The 26,498-nt window shown below is 36.7% G+C and overlaps 2 pseudogenes; both read right to left on the bottom strand.

Annotated features, from left to right (window-relative positions):
• Positions 1-7,243, bottom strand: part of LOC149570424 (metal tolerance protein A1 pseudogene) — a 54,254-nt pseudogene extending 47,011 nt beyond the window's left edge.
• Positions 7,244-7,728: 485 nt separating this feature from the next.
• LOC149570423 (chaperone protein ClpB1-like) overlaps positions 7,729-26,498 on the bottom strand; it is a 103,809-nt pseudogene continuing 85,039 nt past the window's right edge.

Raw genomic sequence — 26,498 nt, 5'->3', positions numbered from 1 at the left:
ATTTGTCCACACACTCAGGAACTCTAGCTCTAATACCACTTGGTGAAGGTTGCTCCCCTTAATACCATAAACTCATAATAAGAAAAAAGTAACAACAAAAAATTTGATAAAAAAATATGTACTTCTTATTATTGCCACAAATGTAAAATTATAGAACTCACAATTACAATATGCTATCCCAAATGGATGCCTTCATTACAGTAATCTGCAAGACAAAGTCATGAACTACTACCTAGAGCTGTCCTAGACAATGTTCATGGCTTTCTTAAATAGGAAATTTTATGCTGTCCAAGAAGGTTCTAGACAACAAACCTTAATACCTAGGGCTGACAAACCCTAACAATACATATAGAGTCAACCAAATACATCTTTGACAATTATTTTAAATATTTCATGTAGCCCAACTTTGGAAGGCCATAACTACAAACCGTTGCTTCGATTGGATATTATAAAAAAAATTTAGAAATGCCAACTCCTGATCTATATGTTCAAAATGGTGCTGGTGCCCTTTTGTTGAGTTTTCAGACCTCATCCCAGCACTTTAAGGCCTCCAACGATGAGCCTAAAGATTTTTCTACAAAATTTTCCATCAAAAATCTGCAACAACTTCTCTAATACTTAAGTTGGAGTAGTGATATTTTTATGGTAGGCATATAATTCTATAATGAACCTTCATATAGAAAATGAGAATATTCTAAGCTCGTATGACAAACTTACTAAAAATAGCAAGTTCCCATAAATAGTAACCACTCTCTATACTAGTCCTTATTAAAATAGAAAAGACTAAAAAGAAAATATTTTTTGGGTGATGCAAGATTACCCTTACACCCAAGATGCTCCTACATCACAATTCCTGATGAGTTATACAATAAAATGGATAGAAAATGGAAAAGGGCATTGTTTACTGAAAGACAAGTAAGAGAAACCACATTAGCCCAAACTATGCCAAATTCACGAAAGACACATATGTCTATAACCCTAAGGAATTTTTCCAAGAAGTTTATGCCTAAGACATAGGCTTATAAAATTTTGAAAAATAAAATTGAAGATGTAGTGCAAGAAAACATATTGGTTTGGAAGAAGGCATTTGGGCTATTAATTTCAATATCACAAGAAGAAAAGGAGCACTAGTACATTTGAGACCATTTTTTGACCATTATTGGTCGAAAATTTGACCCAATTTTTGACCAAACTTTGACCAACTTCGACCAACCCATTGGTCGGAACTTTTTCGGTCAAAATTTCAAACAACCTTCTGGTTGGTCAAAATTTTGACCAATACGTTGGTCGAAAAACCTCCATAGCCATGGTGCAAGTTCTACCAGGAATTGGTCAAAATTTTGACCAATGAAGGTAGAAAATTTTGACCAATAAAGGTAGAAATTTTGACCAATGAAGGTCAAAAATTTTGATCAATAAAGGTAGAAATTTCGACCAATGAAGGTCAAAAATTTTGACCAATGAAGGTAGAAATTTCAACCAATGAAGGTCAAAATTTTTGACCAATGAAGGTAGAAATTTTGACCAATGAAGGTTGAAATTTCTACCAACAGGTAGGTGTAAAGATTTTTTCAGGCATTCTATAAAACAGTCGCATGCCTTGCATATGATATGACATTTTGCATGCATCCTGCACTCTCTCATCTGGCTGATGATGGATTACGGAGAGTGATCTGAAACCATGATGCTAAAAAATACACACAATCAAATCCAAAATGAACTTTCATTACAAATGGATTGTGGAAATCTGATATTGTTAATTTTGCATGCATGTCTACTAGGACAAATATATGTTTAAGTTGTGATTGTCCTGGTAGACATGCATGCAATTTTACCAATATTAGATTTCCACAATCCATTTGTAGTGCAAGTTCATTTTGGATTTGATTGTGTGTTTTTTAGCATCATGGTTTTAGATCACTCTACGTAATCCATCATTAGTCAGATGAGAGAGAGTCCAGGATGCATGCAAAATGTCATATCATACGCAAGGCATGTGAACTGTTTTATAGAATGCCTAAAAAACATTGATAGTAACTAATATGAAAAATATATAATTAGTTATATGATTGAGACAAATCATGTACCAGTGAGTTGGTCAAAATTTTGACCAGATAAATTTTGACCAATGGGTTGGTCAAATTGGGTCAAAAATTTGATCAATGAAGGTCGAAAAATGAACCCAAATGCACTAGTGCAAGTATGCTCGCCAAGTTGACTCTTTCAGTTCAGTCATCAAGTCACCCCACCAAAGTGCCTCATCAAGGTCAGTCTTTAGATTCGCTCATCGAGCTTGCTCACCAAGTTAGCTTGCCATGTCATGTCTCTAAGTGGCCTTGCTAAGTCAGCTCGCCAACTTGCCCCACCAAGTTGCCACTTTAAGCCCACTCACCATGTTAGATCGCCAGGCCAACTCCCCAAGTTAGCTCGCCAAGCTAACAATTGAAGTACACTCACCAAGTCAACTCTCTAAGTTCGCTCACCAAGTTTGCCCCCTAGGCCAACTCTCCAGGTCAGCTCACCCAGTCACCTCAAACAAGTTAACTCATTAAGTTAGCTCACAAAGTTGACTCACCCAGTGGTTTTACCACCTTGCCCTAGCAAGTGGGCTCACTCAGTGTGCTTACGAAGTTGCACCATAGAGTTGCTTCTCTAAGCTCGCTCACCATGTAAACTCACTTGGTCGGCACACCAAGTTGACACTTTAAGTTTTCTCATCAAGTCACCCAACCAAAGCGCCTCATCAAGGTCAGTCTTTAAGTACACTTAGTAGGTCAGCTCACCAAGTTTCTTCGCGAAGTCACCTCACCAAGTTGCCTCGATAAGTCAGCTCACCAACTTGCACCACTAAGTCACCACTTTAAGTTGACTCACCATATCAGCTTGCTAGGCCGACTCCCATAATCAACTCGCCAAGCTGACAATTCAAGTACACTGACCAAGTCAACTCTTTAAGTTCGCTCACCAAGTCTGCCCCTTAGGTCAACTCTCCAAGTTAGCCCACCAAGTCACACCCACCGAGTCACCTCAACGAGTTGACTCTTTACGTCAGCTCACCAAGTCTACTATTCAAGTACGCATGCCAGGTCAGCTCACCAAGCCCACCAAGTCATGTCACCAAGTCGATTGTTCGAGTACACTCACAAAGTTGACTCTTTAAGGTTGGCTCGCCAATCTAGCCCACCAATTCATGTCACCAAGTTTCCTCACCAAGTTGGCTCACCCACATGTCCCACCAAGTCCCCAAGTCTGCTCGCCAAGCCGACAATTCAAGTGCGCTCACCAAGTCGACTCTTCAAGTTTTCTCACCAAGCCCATCCCCTAGGTCAATTCTCCAAGTCAGCTCACCAAGTCACTCCCACCCAGTCACCTCAATGAGTTGACTCTTTTAGTCAGCTCACCAAGTCTACTGTTCAAGTACGCACGCCAGGTCGGCTCACCAAGCCAGCCCACCAAGTCATGTCACCAAGTCGATTGTTCGAGTATGCTCACAAAGTTGACTCTTTAAGTTTGCTCATCAAGTCACCCCACCAAAGCACCTCATCAAGGTCAGTCTTTAAGTCTTCTCACCAAGTTAGCTCACCAAGTCACCGCACCAAGTTGACTCACCTCTCGCCTCACCAAGTGGACTCGCTAAGTCGGCTCACCAACTTGCCCCACCAAGTCAACTATTCAAGTATGCTTGCCAAGTTGACTCTTTGAGTTCGATCATCAAGTCACCCCACCAAAGTGCCTCATCAAGGTCAGTATTTAGGTTCGCTCATCGAGCTTGCTCACCAAGTCAAATCGCCATGTCGCATCTCTAATTGGCCTCGCTAAGTCGGCTCGCCAACTTGCCCCACCAAGTTGCCACTTTAAGTCCACTCACCATGTTAGATCGCCAGGTCAGCTCCCCAAGTCATCTCGCCAAGCTGACAATTGAAGTACACTCACCAAGTCTATTTCTGATTCATTGTCTATAGCTTAAAACAGGAATACATCTACTAAAAAAAATACAAATCACTCAAAAAATTTGAATGTGGTAGAAGAGTGATCAACAACACAGTGAATCGAGTCTATAGGTTTGTGGCATTGACAACACTTGCTGGTTTGAGAAGAGATTCAAAAGGAGGCCTAGTTGAGGATGCATTTCAATAGCAAGCAAGAGCGAAGACATGATGCATGCATCACTCTGAGGAAAAGACTGGCAATGAATAACATGCAAACAAATGCTTATTTTATAAACTTCAATGAAATCTATTTTCTCCTGATCAGATCAAAAGACTGCAAGACATCACTCAAGGCATTCACATCATGATCTTAGCCAAATTACAGGAAGTCATTGTAATCAAATTACTTTCTTTCAATGTAATGGGAGGAATCTCCTTTCACAGCAATTCACCAAAAACAAAAAACTCAAAACATGTAGAAAACAAAAAGTAGAGAATGCCATTTAAAGAACTTTTTCAGTGTGCTGAAGAAAGCTGGTAGGCAATATGGTACAGAACTAGATTAAACATATACCCACCATTTTAATCTCAAACAAGACATCCACTGAATTTTTATCCTATTTTAAAACAAAATCAAGATTCATGAAACTACCAATTTACAAGGGTCATAGTGCATTATATCCATTAAGAAAAGTGCATCTTGAGATAAAATTGTTTGAAAAGTAACCTTCCAAAACACATGTAAAAATATCTGGCAAGCTTCAGACCCAATAAGAAAAGCAAGTTTCTAGTTGCTCTTAAGAGAGAAGATGCCTTAAGAGAGAAAAGAAAGTTTCTAGTTGCTCTTTTGAGTCTGCCTCTTCGCTCAATGATGATTTTATTTGTAAAATCCAATGCAAAATCAACTATAGCATGTTAATGTAATCAAAAGAAACTTGACATAATTTTGCCTCCAGAATGGCTTTCATGTACATGTAGCTCAAAAGCTTTGATTGATAACAATTTGCACTTAACATAAACAAAATAGAGAATGGTATGGATTGGATAAAAGAAACAAAAGCTACAGTAGCCGAATCATTAGAAAATCTACCACCCATGGAAACAGATAGTGACTGCTTCTCTGTACTTTTATGTCTCATTTGATAAAATTTGAACCCATCATCCAAAGAAGAGTCTTGCTTATCAACATGATGTACTTGGAGATTACCATTATCTCTACTTGTTTGATAAAAATATCTAGCAAGCTTCAGACCCAATAAGAAATAATCATCCCAAGCCTCAGCAATTCTACCAAAAAGATCTCTATGTGCACACAACAAATCCAACAAGACAGAAAAGTTCTTTCCAAACACTTTATGGCATAATGTAACAAGGGAAGGAAAGTTTTCCACTATTTCCTTTGGCATTGCAGATACTATGGAGGATCCAAATGCAGTTGCTGCACCAAATTTCCTCTCACAATCTGTATTCTCTACAAGTGACAGAACTTGGGAAAGAGATCGTTGAATAGTAGGATTTCCTTTTCCCAAAAAGTGAGTATCTATTGATTCCAAACTGGATCTCACTTGCTCTTTGGATAATATGCCTTGGGAAAAATGAAGCAAACTTCTCAATGGACTCCATTCACAAATAAAATCTTTTGAACCATGATTAGATTGATATACTTGATTGATTTTTGGAAGCAAAGTAGTCACAATTGTGAAAGATAATGACCTTGAATTAGCCTATGAGAGGAAATATCCACTTGTCAACATAAGGATCTGACTTCAAACTCAGAATGAACTATATGAGGAAGAACAGATACACACCTAAGCCTGCAAAAGAAAGTTCATCACACTGGCTACATAGAATGAAATCATTGTCTGGTGGGCAAGCTTCTGACTTTTGGAACTTGACTCGACAACTCGAAGGCACTTTTGCAAGACACAGATCACAAGAGGGCTAAAATGTGGAGGTGAAAGATCTGCATAATTTTTAATGAGTAAGTTATTAATCAAAAATAAAAGAGTAAATGAACAGACAAGAAACTTTATTATACAGGCCCAACTAATAATTTTCACTTTTCAGAATGAAATTGTGGTTGGTGTCAGACATCTATTTTCCATAATTCATTGTGCATCAGCAACTACTCATCAAAGGCTAAGAAAACCATGTAGTGTTTGGAACTAGGCTGTTATTTTCTTCAAGTCAAAGGGATGAAATCATTTGAAAGAAAAAAAATTATTTTTTTAATAAAAATATAATTAGTGCTATAGTTAAACCCAAGACAGACAAGTCATTCTATGATTCTAGATATTTTCTAATAAAAGAAATAGATAGACATAAAATGGGAGGTATGGGGCATAAAACAGTCAAAAGATGCTTCTCATAACAAGAGAGAACAAGCGAAATTCACCCTGATGAAAAAAAGATTACTTATTCTTCAACTCTAGTAACTCAGAAGAGTAAGAACCTTCAATATTGGAAATTGAAATGAGCAATCTTATTAGTCATTTCACATGGGCTAATGACATAGAACATGAATTTCAAGACACCAAAATATTTGATGATGAAAAACACAATTCATAAATAAATAATAAGGCAACGATGGAACTTGTAAGCACTCTTAAAAATAAAATACAACTGAAAGTAAAGTGTACCAGAGAGATGCATATTTTGGATTAGATTGTGTGCCACATTTTTGCATCAACATTTCGAATCACACTCAATGATCCATCATCAAGATGAGAAGAGCTATAGGAGATCAAACAAATTTGAATCCAGAATATGCATCTCTCTACTATGACTGATTGTGGAAATTTTTTCTTGTTAATAAAGTGTACCAGTTGAATAGGAGTCTATAAAATTTGCAAATGGTTAACCTATATGATGGTTAATGCCCCTTGAGATCATATGTGACTAAAATAAGCTCCTTATCCCAAAAATAGAAAATAGAATTCAATTTTGAAAATGGAAAAACAGACAGTTATAGCATCACAGGGATTTCCAAATTGCTAATTGCAGCAGGTGGTGGTTACAAATGTATCTTGGAGATTAGAGAACTATTATGAAAGTTACAGATCTTTCATGGTGACTGTGGAGCTAGAAGCATAGTTCCACTGTGTTTTAGTCATTCTTCTTTGAGTAGTGGGCAGGGGTTGATGGCCTGATTGTAGTTCGTGGCATTAGAGAGGAAACGTTACAATTTCATCAAGTTGCATGCAGACAATATCTGTGGCCCTTCCAAAATGAAGAACCAAAACTTTGTCCAATGTATCCCTAATGTGCTTGTCAACTTCCTGTTTCCTTGTGAGAGTTTGTAGTAAGTAGCTCATCTCTTTAGAAAAAGGAATTCAACTTCACCCTTTTGCTAAAAACAAACACTGGCTATTACCACAATGCAAGCAATAAGGGACACCTCAAGCTGCTATATAACATGCAAAGTAGAGAATGGATTTAATAATAAACATCTATCCTAGAGAGATTTAGAATAAGGTCATAGGAGGAATGTAAAGTAGCTCATTATGCCAGATCGAGCCCAACATTTAGTAGCATAACTTTTGAAAGATATAGATGTCACTTTTTTGGGAATCAACTGCACATTTATTGAATGAAATCAATCTATATAATGCATCTTTTCACACAGAATGATTCACAAGAGACCATCTCTTGTGAGGTTGAATGTTAAACAATGGAACCCCCTCAGGATCATTCCTACTAATGTTGGTGCCCAATTTTTTTACAAATATGAATGCTCACCACAATATGACAATGACAATGCTATTTGGTGGGTAGTTCGTCCACGGCCATTAATACCTTCTTATAACCATTTATTAAATCCCAACATTCTAACCTCATTAAGATCATTTTGAACCTGTGGAGTTTGAAAAATAAGAACAGTACATTATCCTACAGAAATCCCTTGCATACCACAATAATCTTCTCTTTCTATGTGTGTATACAATGCTCATGCAATATAGAAAAACAATCTTTTTAAAAGAAAGGTAGATCTCCATACTAACCTGCACAAGCCAAGCCTTGCTTGCTCTGTCTTTCTCCTTTTCAAGAGCGTGGAGCTCAATTTCTAATTGAATTTGTTTCCTTTCAAGTGCATCAATTTCTTCAAGTTGACTATCTAATTGCACTCTCACATTTGCACATGCCTCATCAATCAGATCAATTGCTTTGTCAGGAAGATTTCGATCTGTTCATAGTCCAAACAAGAAAACAATAATTAATCAATTTCACAAAGCCCACAAAATGTCTGCATTCTACTCAATGAAAATTAGTGTCTCAAGCTTCAACAAACTTCTTATACTTTAAAATCAAGTAATTAATTATACACAATCACTCGATTAAAATCAAAAGTTTGTCCATTTATGATAAAATCTCATATCTAAAGAGCTGCCACACAATGTCATCTTTTTCTATCACCACTTAAATCATATGAATATCTATTTGAAGAACTTACTATTTATATAATGACTCGATAACTGGGCAGCAACCACTAATGCTCTGTCCATGATCCTCACACCATGGTGACCCTCGTATTTTTCTTTCAGACAATGCAAAATGTTGATTGTGTTGGCCACACTTGGTTCAACCACGTACACCTGCCAAAGACACTTGTTGAGATAATCTACTCACAAGGTGATCTATGATCCTACAGTGATATAGACCTGAAAATAAAATGCACCAATAAAATTAATCAAGGGCCAACTTTCTAAAATTGGCGCTCGAATGCAGCATCTTTCTCTACGTATTTTCGATACTCGTCCAGTGTAGTTGCTCCCACACACCTCAGATGGCCGCGGGCAAGAATTGGTTTCAATAAATTAGCAGCATCCATTGAACCCTCAGCACGTCCTGGGACAAACCCCCTTTGTCAAATTGAAGAAAACTAATTATAATGATACATATTTAGATTTAATCAAATGGAGAAAGATAACAATAAAAAAAAAACACTCACCAGCACCGAGAACCAAATGTATTTCATTAATAAAAAGAATGACTCTTCCTTGGGATTCATCCACCTCCTTCAAAATAGATTTTAGTCTTTCTTCAAAGTCACCCCTGTACGTTGTTCCAGCAACTAGGGCTCCCATTTCCAATTCTATCAATCTAAATTCCAACAAATTACTGCAAAATTCCAAAGAAATTTTATGAATGTCAAAGTGCAAATTCATGAAGTCCCAAACCAACTGCAAAAACTACAATTTAATGCCATTTTCTATCCTAATACTACTTAAATATTCCCAAGCATCAACATTTTATTATATGTTAGCTTACAAAGATAAAACTAGTTTACAAGGACATGTGTCAATCTTTAACCAGAATGCACAAGGAATCATGCTGACCAGATATCTAACGCTTAGAATAGCTTGTGCAAGTTGCTTCAGTGTTATTAATTTCAGCTTGTAGTAATATATAAGGGGGCATAGTGTTGCATCATTTGAACTGTCAATTGCTAATTTAGAAAGAGGTGTGCCATGTAGAACAGTGTAACGTATATATTGCCACCAAAGGAAAATTTGAATGTAAATTTTGAGCAATAATATAACTGACATAAAACAAATTATGAAATCCTTCTGCAAGTACTAATGTACGCTTACTACTATCTATCCTACAGGAAGCCCTAGGGTATATGAAATAAAAATAAAAAGACCGGCATAAATGTCAAATGTTCCTCTCTTATTAAGCTTTTTCTTTACTTCAGAATTGCTAAAAATAAGAACCTGTTTAGCATAAAACAACTTGCCTTGGCACATCTCCTCTAACAATCCTTTGAGCCAGTCCCTCCACCACAGCAGTCTTTCCAACACTAGCCTCTCCAATTAGCACTGGATTGTTCTTCGTCCTCCGACATAGAATTCTAATGATTCTCTTGGTCTCTTCATCTCTACCGATAACTCGGTCAAGCTTCCCAGCTAGGTCCACCAGGTCGCGCCCATAGATCTTCAGAGCCTGGAAGTTTGTATGACCAAAGGTAGTCTCCAACTTCTTTCCTTCAACCCTCAGCTTCTCAATTTCAGATTTAACACCCAAAGCACTCACGCCTGCTTCTTCAAAGTTGTCCACAATCTGTGAATCCTCCAATAATCCTAGAATAAGATGATCTATAGCCAAATGAGAATCCCCTTTCTTCTTTTGTCTCGATTGTGCGCGCCTGATGCACTTGATTAAAGCAGTGCTGGGGGGATTTTCTTGTGGAGCAGGGTTATGAGAATCAGGATATACATGATGTTGAGACTTACATGATGTGAGTCCATTCCCTTACATGATTGAAGGTGCTTATATTCCTAATCAGCCAAAATATGTGGAACTAATGATTTTTAAAGGTTGTCTGCTTTAAATGTTCCCCATAGACAAAGGAATATGCCTATTTAAGCAGTATCAATTCATGGACAAAATTAGTGAAGATTTAACATCTCGTCTTAAAGGGCATAGTCCAAGAAGGTTAACAGGTTGATGACCATTGGTTTATTTGTATACAAACAACATGACTAATTCTTCTATCATATAATATCTTAGTAAGTAAAGATGTTGAGTAGTGATCGTAGAGGTCTTCTACCTTTGGTGGTTGGCTTCTTGAATGTGGGCTTCACTTAGAGAAACTGAATCATAGCACATGCATTCATTACATACTAAAGAATCCTCCTAGTTTTAGAAAATATTGTCCCAAACTCTTGTTTTGTCACTCCCTTCCAATACCCACTCAATACTCCCCACACCCATTTTTATGCCGTAAAGAAATTTAAGGATGGCTTCTTGAACATGTAATATGATCTTTTGAGCTAGAACTATAATTGAAATAGCATCAACATGGTTAGCTTTGTAATATTTTTATCATACATCGACATGTTGTGCGCGAATTCGACGACATAACAACACAAACAATCTTTGTGGAGTCTTTTGTCTATTGTTGTTCAAGGAGACAATCAACTTGATGGAGTGAATAGTTCTTGTAGTGGTTTGTTGAGGGTTTTGTAATTAATAGAAATCAACACTTATCTACCTTCCTAGTTTTTGGAACAAAGATCTTTTAGCTAACGGGTTTCAACAAGTTAATTTTTGGGGGAAAAAGTAAAATTGTTTTCTCAAATAACATCAAAATGATCGCAGAAAACTGAATAAAACGAGCTTGCATTGAAATGCTGGTTGCCATCTGCATGGAAGAAACATTGGAATGAGAAAAACTAGGACACTTCAGAGTTCAAGGCCCAAATATGTATTGATAAGATTTAGCAGATGGTGATTTGTAGGAAGAAACTATTAAGTATCAAGATTGATTTCACCTCTGCCTAACAAACCGAGCCATGTTTGTGCGCACTTCTATATAGAATTCAAAGTTTTAAAAAAATATCTTTGCTCATCTGACATGTTTCTAATTGCATAACTAAAAGGAAATTAAAATAAAATATTTACAAAATCCAAAACCGGCTGTTGTGGGGGATACAAATTTGACTAGCTAGCAGAGTACAGAGCATCATAAGCATGAGCTACACAGCATGAATCTATTTTTTTCAATATGTAACATTTTCTAAACTCAACTTCTAACAAATAAGTAAGGATCATTGAACTTGGTAAATAAGAGGTAGAATTGAGCTGCAAATAATACATTGTGAGCTTCCAAATTATCTGCTACAACAGCAGACCAGTTTTTGTGTTCTTGAAATTATATGAAGATCATTACTAAGTGCTTTGTTTAAATTAAGGAGGCCCGAGCTTAGTATTGTTTAGGTAAAGTAATTTGAAGAACTAATTATTCTGTCCATCTCTTGACCATAGATGGAATGTTGGTGTTGAAAAGAATCACTTCAATACATTATTATAAATACAACAAGTGATGTATAATAGTTAAGATTAAAATCATTATATTTCTTATTATTTCTCTCACATCTATGAAACAGTATTATTCACAAAGAACTATTAAACCTCTTGTGAGTGGATTAGAATGACTTTTATGCATCCAAGATTGCATATGAGAAAAGATACAAAGTTTTAGAGTTACCTCTCAGCTTCTGGTGCAAAGCCAATAACATAGTATGTAACTGAAACCCAAATCAATACTTCTAGAAAAGATAGTGGGATCTTCACTATCCATGCTGGTAATGCATAAGCCCAAGTTGGATAGAATAGGAGGTCTCTTTGCTTGTAGAAAATTGGAAGGTGGCCAACTGTCATTGACATTTCTGGAAATCCATTAAACATCATATGGACTAGACTGAAGAACATAGCTCCCATATATAGATTTCCATCTGTAATGTTCTGCTGGTGCATTTTTGTGCGCAAAAATAGTGTCATTGTGATTGCCCCAATAACTGCAATCTGCATTATATATTTGTTAGGATTCATTCTTCTTTCTCTGATAAGATAAATAAAAGGAATGCTTGAGCTCCCCAAATTTGGGATCCAAGTGACTCACCTGTCCTGCTTTAAATATGTAGACAAAAGAGTTTCTCTTCATAAGCAGTACTTCTCGAGAGAAGAAAGCTTTGAGCATGTTCATTCTACTAACACCATATCTAGTAGATGTAAGAGCTGCAATATGGTTCATTGTTTTGTCATATGAATGTGATAACTCTTCTGCAAGACACTTGCCTACATGTAAGTCTCAACATCAGGTACCAACACATGAGGTATCTTATAGCATAATACTAAATTTAAATTTTTTGGACAAAACCCTAATCTACCTATGATATCCAATGATTCAAGAATTTTAAATTATTACATCATAATGAATTTAACTCTGTATAAAATGCATCGACTGCCAAAAAATAAATATCAATACTATTTTAACAAATCAAGCCCCAGTTAGCCCATAGCTCACATCGTGCAATGTAGCTCTTTCCCAACAAATGTAAACCCTACCCTGATGCTATTTTCTCTAGAACTGAATGATAATAGAAAAAAAAGTGAAATAAATTCAAGATCAATGCACCCATCAGAGCAAATCTCTGGTCAAATAGCTCTGGTTCCTCAACTCCCGCGCGCGTTGAAGCTGAATAGAATCAATGAAATGGGCAGCATTTGCCCTTTTTACATATTAAGCTCGTGTTGGTCAAAATTTTGACCAACATGGCATAGATTTAAAAAAAGCCATATTTTCCCTTTCCATACCGACCAATTTAATAAATGGTCAAAAATTTTGGTCGAAAAATGACCTCAAATGTACTAGTGGAGGAAGAAATAATTAAACTAGGTAATAAGGAAAATTATAATGAGTCAGAAAATATGAAGGAAGAAATGAGGAGAAAGGATAGAGGAGAGTGAATAAAAGATGTTGTCTCTAGTGAAGATATACCTAAGGAAACACAACCAAATATTAATGTCTTGACTAAGGAAGAACTCAAGAATGAAGCATTCATTAAAGCAACCTCAAATACACCTCTACCATGCATCAATTTATTTATAATAAAAATTCATGATTATCCAATAATTGAGAGTGCACCAACTATGGATTCAACACCTATTCATTCAACAGTCATAGTTGAAGATTAGATCCTACAAGATCTAAGTGTCAAGGAACAGGGCAAGGCAATAATTATACTTCTACATTCAACACCCAAGGCTAATCTTGTCATTGAAAAAGAAGAAGTAGATGAGCAAGAGAAAGTAGATACATCTACAACTAATGCCTCAAGACTTCATGTTGAGGGAATAAAGGAGGGTGTACAAAAAAGGACCAAAGAATCACAGGAACAAAAAGAGCAAGTGACAGTTCAAGCATTGGCTCAATTTTCAAGTGTAGTGCCTTCTACCCTATCTAGAACATAAAAAATTTCTACACCTAATCAGTAGGTGGTATCTACTCAAAAGGAGACCATTGTAGTAAGTATTTCTACATCAGGAAAAGAGATGATGATGTCGATTGTTGAAGTGACACCATTGCAAATCACATTATTGAGCACTAGCACACCTAAGGCAAACAAAATGAAGAAGGTCAAGTAATTTGGAAAGATAGTGACATTAAATGAGGTAATAATAATTCCCAAGTTTGATCTTCACAATATGACTCTTGATAAGACACAAATTTTGCAAAATGTATTGGCTAGGAAGACAAAGCAAGAAGAAATGAAAAAGGAATGTTAGCAAAGGCAAGTACTACATGAGATTAAGGATATTTTTGTTGATGAATTTGATATGTACATGGTATTAATGAGTAGGTACATTATTGAGAAGGATAAAAATGATGTCATTAAAGCAATTGAGAAATTATTCCACTGATCTGAGAAGAAATTTGAGAAAAAAGATTTGGACAAAGTGTCAATCGAGATTACTATAAGATAAGTTGAACTTTCTAACCTTGTAAATAATATAAAACCAGTTGTAAAGGATATTCAAATTTTCTATAAAACATTTTTTGATGTACCAAGGTTCACACAAGCTATTCAAGATTAGATTGATAAAGTGCAGCTAGACCCAAAGTCTGCAGGAAATTCTTTGAGCATGGATGCAAGTTCAAGCTCTATTCATTTTAACAAATTAATTTTTGCCCAAGGGATATTGGCTGAATTACAAGCCACAAATAGTCACATGAGAGATAAATTTATTTCCATTCAATCTATGTTGATACCTCATTTGGAGGTAATGTAGAGAGCAGTAGCATTAGCTAAGGTGATAGCAAGCTAAGATTAACATCTCTCTATTGCAAAAAGTCTAGTTGAATTAGCTACTCAATTAGAGATTAAAATTTTTAGTCTTGGAATCTGTCAAAACTAGTTGGGATAATGCACCAAACTATTTTTGGATAAATATGGTTTGACTACTTCACCCCAGGCTCAGCCATAAGTGACAAAAATAAGGGGGCACACACACACACACACACACACACAAGGGAATAAGATCTAAAGAGAAAGCATATGCCACAGAGGGAAATTAGCTAAAGATAGAAGGTATGCCATGATGTAATGTATTACTCATTTTTGAAGACATGCATATATGGTGTATATAGTAAAGTCTTTATGAAGATTGAGTCATAGTCTAACGGGGGGTGCTAATTTTCTATTTTGAATGGAATAATAAGCCATGACAAAGCATTTTTGCCACTAATGTCAAAGGGGGAGATTGTTGATCTCCAAGTCATGTTTCCTATTACTGTCAAATGCTTAGTCATTACCAAGGTAGAGTTGATCGGTTATCATTGCGATTGAGCCACCCAATGAAGGCTAAATGATTTTGGAATTTTTTACATTTTAGTTTGAGCCGAGCTAGTCTTAGGTTGCTGAGCACCCCAATCTGTATTAAGTACCAGTTCATGCCAAGTCACACAATTAGTGTTGAGAATACAGAAGCTTAGGGACAACATGAGTATTAGTTATGACGAAGCATCAGGGTATTCAAGTGCCAAGTAAACCAGTTTTGGTATATGTGTTTGGAATGGTAGAAGCACTTGTGTAAACCATTTTGACTGACTTCTATACATGATTTAAATATTTTGAAGACAACTAAAGAGTTGTTTATACATTTTTTCAGATGTCATCAATCCTTATGAAGGCAGTATAACCAATCATAAAATGGAAGGACTAAGTGGCAAAAAGGAGAAATTTGGATGGTTGATTATGATATAAAATCTTCTCTAGATAGTTATTTAAGGAGGATCTAAACCCTAAATAAAAGAGAGGAAAAAGAGAGATGAAGGAGATGTTGGATACAATTGATTAATTGTGTATTTTCCTTGATGTTACACAAATGTCATATCAGTTGACAGTCAGTGCAAACCAAACTCACTTGGTCAGTGAGGAAAGTTTTCCTAATCTACCAAACGTTCCTAAGTTTACTCTGTGCAGAAGGCAGTATCTACTGAGCTCACTCAGGAATCAAAGGAAGTTATGTAGAAAAGAGTGTTAATCGAGCTCACTCGGCTAATAAAGGGAAAGTTGAACAGAGTCAATGTTAATTATGTTCACTCAGTTACCAAAGGAATGTTGTAAGTTCATAGTGTTAACTGAGCTTCTGTTGGTTAACACAAGAAATCGCTTTAGAATCAATTTCTACCGAGCAGAGTCAGTTACCAATGGATTTTCTTGTTTTGGCATACAAGGCTTAATTATTTTACCTATTGATTCTAGCCAACTGAGATCATGAATATTAGTTATTCTAATTTGCATTTGAGCCAACTTGACAATCTGAAAGGTATAAGTAAAAGGTCAAGCCGTGATTTGAAAGTGTGTAAGATGCAAGTTGAATGAATTGAAAAAGATGTGAGAGGAAGCAAACTTGAAGGATAAGCAGTATTCCTTGTGGAGCATAAAAGTATCATTCGATCAAGAAGGATCAAGTATGAACTAGAGCAAAGATCTGTAATAAGCAATTTAGTTGCATCACAATCAGGTCATTTCATTGTTACTCTCTAACCATTGTAGTAGTGATCTAAAATCTCTTAATAGAGTTGGTTTAACAGCCATTTGTAAATTCTCTAACAAGGTGGCAATTCCATTGAATTGTCTTAAGACCTTTTGCAAGGCCACTCCTAACAGGGTGATTAAATCCTCTAACAAGGTCACACCTAACAGTGTGTTTTGTAACCTTTAACAGGGTTGGCTCCTAACAGGGCTCACTTCAGAAGTGTGAAAAATAGTAACTAGTTACATTGGTGGTTTTTTCCAAATTGGGTTTCCACATTAAATTCTGGTGTCTCATGTGTTCATATTATTTCTTTCATGCTTGCAAGTAATTTCTAATAACACTTTAAGATTTGCTAAAGTAATTCACACTATGCATTTACCTAGTTATAGCAATTACCGAATATTAGCAATGATAAATTTTATTAAGTCTAAATTTTATAGTTGACATCTAAGGGATCTGGGATTTATTTTAGTGGTAACTAATTCACCTCGACCACCCCCCCCTCACTCAGTTACTCCTCTTATATCTCCAACAATTGGTATCAGAGCTTTTGGTGCTTGCAGAGAAGGTTTCAAGGACCTAAGCTAAAGATCAAGATGTCTTACAAGACAAAGATTCCAAAGCTAAATAGAGACAACTTTGTAGCATCGTAAGGACTTATGGGGCTTCATCTGGCTACCATCAGTGATTCAGGATGCAAATATCTTGATAAAGAATATAAAACTCCAACTAGAACATTATCAGTTGATGATATTGTTGAGAAGAAGAACCATAACATCATGATGATTGACATTGCTTCTGCTCTCAGTTATGCTAAATTTGATGAGGTCAAAGACTGTAGAACTACTTTTGATATGTGGAACAAGCTGAAAGAAATCTATGGAGGTGACAACAATGTAAGAAGAGCCAAAGCAGAAAGCCTTAGATGATAGTTTAATCAAATGAGGATGAGAGAAGATGAAAATGTTGCAAAATATGTGGAAAGGATCTAGGCTAGTGTTAGTGCAATTAGAGCATCTAGAGGAGAAATCAAAGAAGAAACTATGGTAAGTAAAGTTCTCAGAACTTTGCTTCCTATCTATGCAATTAGAGTGTCTATTATTCAAGAAAAGAGATGTGATCCAAATAACAAGTTAAGTTTGGATGCCCTAGTAGGAAGATTGATAGCTTTTGAACTAGACAACTTTGACAACTATGTTCCTGCTTCCAAGAATATTGAGTTTACATTTGAAGCTAAACTCTCACTCAAAGAAAAAGGCAAGAAAATAAAAGATAATCAATCAGAAAGTGAGGAAGAATCTGAAGAAAGTTTTGATAGTGATCTTGAAATTTTTGAAGTTCTACTTGCAAAGAAATGTTCCAAGAGAAAAGGAAAGTTCAAAGGTAAAATCCCTCTAACATGTTTCTCTTGTGAATAAATTGGTCATATTGCTACTAGGTGTCCAAACAAAGAAGGCAAGGAAGAAAAGAAAAGCCACAAGTATAAAGGAAAGAAGAATTCAAAGGTAAGAAAACTTGTTTTATAGCTAAAGATTTTGATAACAATGAAGATGAAATAGTGTATATTATTGTAAAGGATGAATCTAATGATGAAGGAGATAAGATGGCACTTGTCTCTCATGTTAGCAAAAATGACACATGGATCATAGATAGTGGATGTTCTCACCATATGACTAGAGAAAAAACTAAATTTGAACTTTTTTAGCACTATGATGGAGGTAGTGTAAGGTTTGGAAACAATAAACATTGTTGCATAAAAGGGAAAGGCCAAATCTCATTAACCAATGAACTTGTATGTGACAATGCCTATTGCGTTGAAGGACTAAAACATAATTTTCTAAGTGTGGCACAACTGAACAACATTGGATTCAAGGTAGAATTCATGAATGGAAAGGCAAGACTACTAGATAACCAAGGAAATCTAATTGGATCAGGCAGACAAACAAAAAGTAACCTATTTTATCTTGATCTTGGTGATTATTCATGTTTCATTGCTCAAGCAGAAGAAAGTTGGCTATGGCACAGAATATTATGTCATGTAAACTTTGATAATATGACTAATGCAAACTCAGAAGAGTAAGAGGTATTCCTAATTTGAAGAAACCTGATGTTGGATTATGCAAGAATTGCCAAATTGGTAAAATGGGAAAGACTAGTTTTAAGAGCAAAAACTATCAATCTGAATATGTCTTGGAAATTATGTATACTGATTTATGTGGACCTATTGGAATAGAGACTTATAGTAGAGAAAATTTTTTCATTTATTTTCTTGATGACTATTCTAGAATGATGACTATTATGTATCTAAGAGAAAAATTAGAAGCTTTTGAGAAATTCAAATGGTATCTTGCTAGAGTAAAAAAAGAAACTAGAAAAAGATTGAAATGCTTAAGATTAGATAGAGTTGGTAAATTCATCTCAAATGAATTCAACAATTTCTGCATTGAAAGAGGAATCAAAAGAGTAGTATCAGCTCCTGGTACTCCTGAGAAGAATGGAATAGCTAAAAGAAGAAAAGATCCATCATGGATTGTGCAAGGACACTAATGATTGAGAAGAATGTTGCTATCAAATACTAGAAGGAAGCTATCAGCACTGTAGTTGAAATGTCCCTTTTCTGATTTTACATGATATTTCCAACCTTTAATCAGATCTTTAAGATCAAACAACTAATATCACAAAGATCCTCCAAATTTCTCAAGAAACCCCAAATCGGGTATGCCAAAAATTGTGCCAAAAGCTTCACAGCTTCACCAATTACTAATAAATCTGAAAATGGAAATTTTTACAGAACTTTCAGCAGCATAACAGCCTACAAATTTACATTTCCAGATCCGTATAGCCTTTACACAACAGCTCAAAAATGTAGGACCAAAACTATGCTCATCGGGCTCCCGAAATAGCACAAAATATGCCCGGAAACACCACAAGAACACTAATAATCTATCTCAGAAGTTTAATCACGTCCCAATATGTATATTCAGATCTATTTTAATAGCTTAAAGTCTAAAATACAGCAGCAACCAAAACTGATATGAAATACTCAACCGGAAACACCAAACTCTTACAAAAATACACCCGGAAACTCACAAATCAGCACTGTTCAGCACAAAGGCAAACTCTGTATGAGCCTGCACATGGAATGGCTTCAAACTCCCGTCCTTAGCCTTCCTGGAAACCTGCAAACTCCCGTTCTTGGGTCTCCCTGGAAACCTGCAAACTCCCGTTCTTGGGTCTCCTTCTCCACAGGTTTGGCAGCCTCTGAAGAATAACAAAGAATGAGCGAAAATCAAGTCTGGAATCCCCCCAAAATGCCTCCAAACCTCTTTAAAAAGGGCATAACTGTAACTCACGTCCAAGAGAGGTTAATGAAACATATTTTAATAATAATTATCATTTATTAGTCCAACGGTTTCCAAAGATTAACTCCCTTTTTCCGAAACTTCACTTTCTTGGGCCTGCCTGCCTTAGCAAAGATTTTCTTTTTTTTAAATTATTTGAAAAGGGGACATGACAAGTCCTCCCCTCCCAATCATTGCTTGTCCTCAAGCAATGGCTGAACAATAAACCAATCAATCCACCTGGATCCCAAATGTAGTCATGAACTATACTACTACCAATTAACATAGGCTCCTGCAATATCCTTTGCAATATGACCAAGAGGAATCCATAATCAAATTGACAATTATAGCTCAACCAAACTCCAAAATCACCACTACCACAAACAAAAACCCATGAGGCACAAACTCTTAGAACATCAGAACCCAAGTAAAGTGGACAAATCAAACTACCAACACAGTAAATACCATCAACGCATCCCACTGGCCTATATGGAATGTACAATCCAACTCTGAAACAATGGTGAACCCTCTTGAATGAAACTGTACCAAGTATGGAGAATCCACACACTGTACAACTCCTGCAGTCAACACAACTCTGCAAATCCTCGGCCACTATCTCATAACCATAACTCCCATACACTGCTGATGGTGAAAAGACATTACAAGATAAAGAGTAAGAAATGGAATCCAAACCAAATTTGTCTACCATCAACTCCTCAGCACAAGGATCAAATGCTAACTGATGTACATACCCTGCAATATAATGTTGATAAAAAAAACCAACCTCAGTCAACAGCTCACCATGAAGAAGTGATACAACCCACTGTGACTGATCACCAGCTAAGTCAAGAGATGTCATAGCCAAAGGAGTAGAATCAATAACAACACCTGCTGAAGCATCACTCTGAAACTCCTGCTCTAAGTCATGTATTATCAAGCTGTCAACTGTAGAACCTATCGCCATGTCATGCCCATCACAACTCTCATCTTGAGGCATCAAATTGTCCCATAACTGATGATAAGCACTAGGAACCAAAGTACATCTCTGTATCATCATCTCATCAACATGGTCATCAAAGGTAGATAGATGAGCATACCTCACAGTGTAATGCCGATAGAATGCACCAATCTCAGTCAGTGGCTCAGACTGCAATCCAGATGTAACTAACTGCAATCGATCATTAACCAAATTGGAACTGACTACTACCTCTGAAGACATTGCGAAGGGAGTAGTATTACTAGTAGGAACCATGCCAACTATCAGCTCACCAATGTCACACATGGTCTTTGATACAACATCTCTAGTCTTTGTGCCATTAGTACTAGAGGTCACCACCATGTCAGGCATACAACAATCTGCTACAACACCCAACTCAATTGAACCTAACTCTAGTGGGAATGAACCTGATATTCCAATGTTAGTATCAAGAATGGATGCATCCCCATCTCCACTGTCTCTGACAATCTCGGCCATGGACATCCTCGGATCACCAAACACCACTGCTTGTGACTGTATAGAATCAGGTGAAGACTGTAGTCGCTCTAACTCCATGGTCACCTTAGCCAAATGAAACTGTGACTCCTTGAAAGCCAACTGTGTACTCTCAAGAATCTCAGAAGTCACCACAAGCTGCTCAGTAATCTCACTCACCTCATCTTCCTTGGCCAACAATGCATCATATGCTGTACTGCCCCACTTCATAAGATAATCTCTGTCGGCTACCAACTGCATATAATCCTGTCTCAGAATCTGGATAGCCTCCCATAAAGAGTGGAACTCTGTCAAGGAAAGATAACTGCCTCCCTGCTCATCACTAGTAGGAGAACCCCATCCATAAACTGCTAACAACTGACGAGCAGCATCGAAATGCTGGCAAGTGATAGCAATGTCTTGGTCACTAACTCTCAACTGATTAGACACATGATGGCACTGGCTTGACTGTCTCCTACAAACCTCCTCTGATGCACTGTCTAAAGGAGTATCCTCAAAGTTACTAGTCTCTAGAGTATTACCATCCATATCCTGTGAATCAAATCTAAAACTCATATCAACATACAGAGTATCAAAAACATTAGCATTTCTGTCCAACTCCTCTATACCCAAGGAAACTAAGTCTTCAAAATTGCCCATTGCATCCTTCTGGATGTCATCAATGCCAATATGATCCTGGGACTCATCTATACACACTGCCAAATATGAAATATCATCAACACATTCCAACAAGTATGGCCGACTGGATATATGAACAAGGCCCAACATTGGTGTATAAAAACTAATACCAACATCAGACAAGATACTGGCACAAGAAAAGACAACACCATGTAATCTGCTAATCAAATCCATGATAGCACCCAAACAAACACTGCTACCAAAAAGTGTTAAAGATATCCAGTCAACTGAATCCCAAATGCCAATATAACAATCTCGAGTCCATATCCGTAAACTAGAATCAACTGGTAACTCAAGCAAACTCCTCACCTGAGTAATATGACCAATACCAACTAACTCCACATACCTGTCATGATGAGATAATGAAGTCACAATACTATCTTGGTTCACCTTCAGCTGGCTGGACAAATCATGTGAAGTACTACCAGCCTCAATCTCATGTGATGAAGCATCTAACTGTGCCTGGTACTCTTTCTCAGCAAAGTCATGAATGCTCAATGTCTGCTCATCTCTACCAGGTATCTCACCATCCTGCACAACAACATCCTCATAATCATCATCTGAACCCACTACACTGTTGTCACTGCCTGTTGTAACTATACCATCCTGAATACCTGTGGCATCACCCTTTGACAACCTGTAAACAATTGTCTCAATTTGAGTATCAAGTTGACCGTTACTATCAATCTGTGTAATATCCTTTCCCACCACCTCCTGTGGCAGAGTAGAATCTGAGACCTCTACCTGGCTATCAGCTAGTTTCTCAAACTCCTCATGCAAGTTCTTGGAAATTGTGTCATCTGTCCTGTGAGAAAATCTGCCAAATAGAAATCCAGTCAACTTATCCACCTTAGCTGGGTCAGATAACATGTCATTTATATGGTGGTGCTCAACCAACTGTTTAGACATGTCATGGCTTATTTTCATAAGTTTATCTCGAATGTCTAAATAACCATCCTTTCTATTATTTTGACTCTGGCTATCAATTGTCCAAGATTGTTCCCTCTGAGACTCTGTACTATACCTGTCCATTCTGGATAAAGTAGAGTGTAACCCCAATAGGATATAACTTCTTCAAACACCAAGAACTAACATGCAAATGATTAGAAGTAGCATGCAACCATAGATTTGGACATGCAACTGATTAGAAGCAACATGCAACCACCAAATTATGACATGCAAGATCTGGGTAGTTGTCAAAACTGAAATGCAAACTTCTACAACCACCAAATTCACCAAGAACTAACATGCAAATGATTATAAGTAGCATGAAACTATAGATTTGGACATGCAACTGATTAGAAGCATGCAACCACCAAATTATGACATGCAAGATCTGGGTAGTTGTCAAAACTGATATGCAAGATCTGGGTACTTGTCAAAACTGAAATGCAAACTTCTACAACCACCAAATTCACCAAGAACTAACATGAAAATGATTAGAAGTAGCATGAAACCATAAATTTTGACATGCAACTGATTAGAAGCAACATGCAATCATAAATTATGACATGCAAGATTTGGGTAGTTCTCAAAACTGAAATGCAAGATCTGGGTAGTTGTCAAAACTGACCTGCAACTTCTACAAACCCTCAGGCTGGCAAGATCATGGCTCTGATACCACTGAAATGTCCCTTTTCTGATTTTACATGATATTTCCAACCTTTAATCAGATCTTTAAGATCAAACAACTAATATCACAAAGATCCTCCAAATTTCTCAAGAAACCCCAAATCGGGTATGCCAAAAATTGTGCCAAAAGCTTCACAGCTTCACCAATTACTAATAAATCTGAAAATGGAAATTTTTACAGAACTTTCAGCAGCATAACAGCCTACAAATTTACATTTCCAGATCCGTATAGCCTTTACACAACAGCTCAAAAATGTAGGACCAAAACTATGCTCATCGGGCTCCCGAAATAGCACAAAATATGCTCGGAAACACCACAAGAACACTAATAATCTATCTCAGAAGTTTAATCACATCCCAATATGTATATTCAGATCTATTTTAATAGCTTAAAGTCTAAAATACAGCAGCAACCAAAACTGATATGAAATACTCAACCGGAAACACCAAACTCTTACAAAAATACACCCGGAAACTCACAAATCAGCACTGTTCAGCACAAAGGCAAACTCTGTATGAGCCTGCACATGGAATGGCTTCAAACTCCCGTCCTTAGCCTTCCTGGAAACCTGAAAACTCCCGTTCTTGGGTCTCCCTGGAAACCTGCAAACTCCCGTTCTTGGGTCTCCTTCTCCACAGGTTTGGCAGCCTCTGAAGAATAACAAAGAATGAGCGAAAATCAAGTCTGGAATCCCCCCAAAATGCCTCCAAACCTCTTTAAAAAGGGCATAACTGTAACTCACGTCCAAGAGAGGTTAATGAAACATATTTTAATAATAATTATCATTTATTAGTCCAACGGTTTCCAAAGATTAACTCCCTTTTTCCGAAACTTCACTTTCTTGGGCATGCCTGCCTTAGCAAAGATTTTCTTTTTTTTAAATTATTTGAAAAGGGGACATGACAGTAGTTCACACTTTGAACCGAGTTCAGTTGAAGGACTCAAAAAAAACTCCCTATGAGTTATGGTATGGCTACAAACCCAATGTTAATCAACAGAAGCTCGATTAATAGTAGCCTATACATCAAGGAAGGACTAGATAAGAAAATTGTGTTGGCAAAAATATTTGTGGATGATACCCTATTCATAGGAAATGACGATTTATGCAAGGCATTTTTAGAAAAAATGAATAAAAATTTTGAAATGTACATGTTTGGTGAAATAAAATTCTTTGTTGGATTGCAGATACAATAGAACAGAAATGCTATCTATATCACTCAATCTAAGTACATCAAAGAGATAATAAATTTGGAATGGAGGATTCAAAACCTGTTGGAACCCCCATGTGTACTAGACTTAAGCTTACAAAAGATGATGATTCCAAAGAAGTAGATCAAACCTTATATAGATCAATGATTGGGAAATTGCAGTATATGGTACATACAAGGCCTGATATTGCCTTTGTAGTTGAGATAGTGGCAAGATTCTTAGCAAAACTCAGAGAAAGCCACATGATGGTAATAAAAAGAATCTTGAGATATCTGAAAGGTATTGAAAACTATGGCTTATGGTACAAACTTCGAGGCAACCTTGACCTAAAAGTATTTACTAATGTTGATTGGGTAGGAAATCTTGATGATAGAAAAAACACCAGTGGTGGAGCATTCTTTCTTGGTAAAAGGTGTAAGGAAACTCAGGTGTGGAAACAGCTTCCTACACTAATCTCATAAGGAAAGTATGATGCAAAACCTATTAAAATCTTCTACACTTACAGATTCAATACCATGTAAACAACAATATTGCAGCCAACCATGCATACAGAAAATAGACAGAGAAAGGAACACATAACACAAGGATTTTCCGGTGGGGAAAAACCTTTCGGTAAAACAACCCCACCCCTTCAGAACCTGCACAATGTATTATCTCCAACACGAGGTTACAATACACTTGCAATGCAAGTTTAACATCAACAACAGAAGACTCCAGTAGCTACTCGCAGTACCAACAATACACCTTTTTTGCATCGCATCTCTTCGCAACCCCTAAAAATGCTTATAACATGCGCTTCACTTTAGGGCTACTCCCAAAAGGTAAACTGTATTAGGGTTTTACCATTCTCCGAGAAAATAGGAACCTATCTTAGTTGCCACATGTCTTCACCTGTCATTGAATCTTCCTAACATAGCTCTTACGTGTCATAGGAATTCGTCATAACCACTTTAGTCATGATCTCCTTACACACAGTTCAAGATGTCGACACATCAACATTATTTGCAAGAAATACATTTTACAAAACAAATAATAAGAATAAGAATTATACAAGGTTGAGACACCTTATTCCTAAAAAAAGGCTGGTATCTTGGACAAGCAAGAAGCAAAACTACACATCTCAATCCACATCAGAAGTAGAATATGAAGTAGTAGTAGTTACTTGTTCTAACATTATTTGGTTCAAACAGTTGTTGGAAGGAATGAAGGTTGAAATCAAAGAGCCAATAGTGATGTATTGTGATAACACTAGTGTAATCAACATATCCAAGAATCCAGTGATGTATTCCAAAACAAAGCACATTGCTATCAAATATCACTTTTTAAAATAATTAGTACAGGACAAAGAAATTAGATTGGAATTGTATATGAGCAATGTTAGTATGCTAATAGAAACCAAATTTAAATAAAGCTTCTACAAACTAAACAAAATTCATAAACTTCAAGATAGACTAAGATGAGCTCTCAATTGAGAATATGAGCCATTAATGGGCTCTCTCAATGAGAAGCTCTCTTGTTGAGTAGCTTTGTCTAAATAGATAGGATGTATGCTCAAGCTTTATGCTTCAAAAAGGGCTTCAAATGGAGTTGGAATTTGGGCGTGAGTGTATGGTTTTGATGTAAAATGGCTTCTTAAAATGGCATTATGACTTTACTTCATGGATTGTGTTAAAATAGCTTGGGAGAGGATTCCTTAAATAGGCAAAGCGCTTGAGGGATCAAGGGCTAGGATGCAAGGATGAGAAAAAGCTTATGGAAGGCTTAGATTGCATGAGAGGAGAGCACATGGATTGTGCTTCCTTACAGCCAATCAAGGAGTGACACATGTCACAAGGTGAGAGGATGGAGGAAAGGGGAAGGATGAGTCAACAAAGGAGGCTCAAGGGATA

The sequence above is a fragment of the Cupressus sempervirens genome, chromosome 3, assembly GCF_028749045.1.
Source record: "Cupressus sempervirens isolate cs-2001-9-10 chromosome 3, ASM2874904v1, whole genome shotgun sequence".
Lineage (NCBI taxonomy): Eukaryota > Viridiplantae > Streptophyta > Pinopsida > Cupressales > Cupressaceae > Cupressus > Cupressus sempervirens.
The sequence above is the reverse complement of the archived record's forward strand: the minus strand, read 5'-3'. Positions and strand labels throughout refer to the sequence as shown.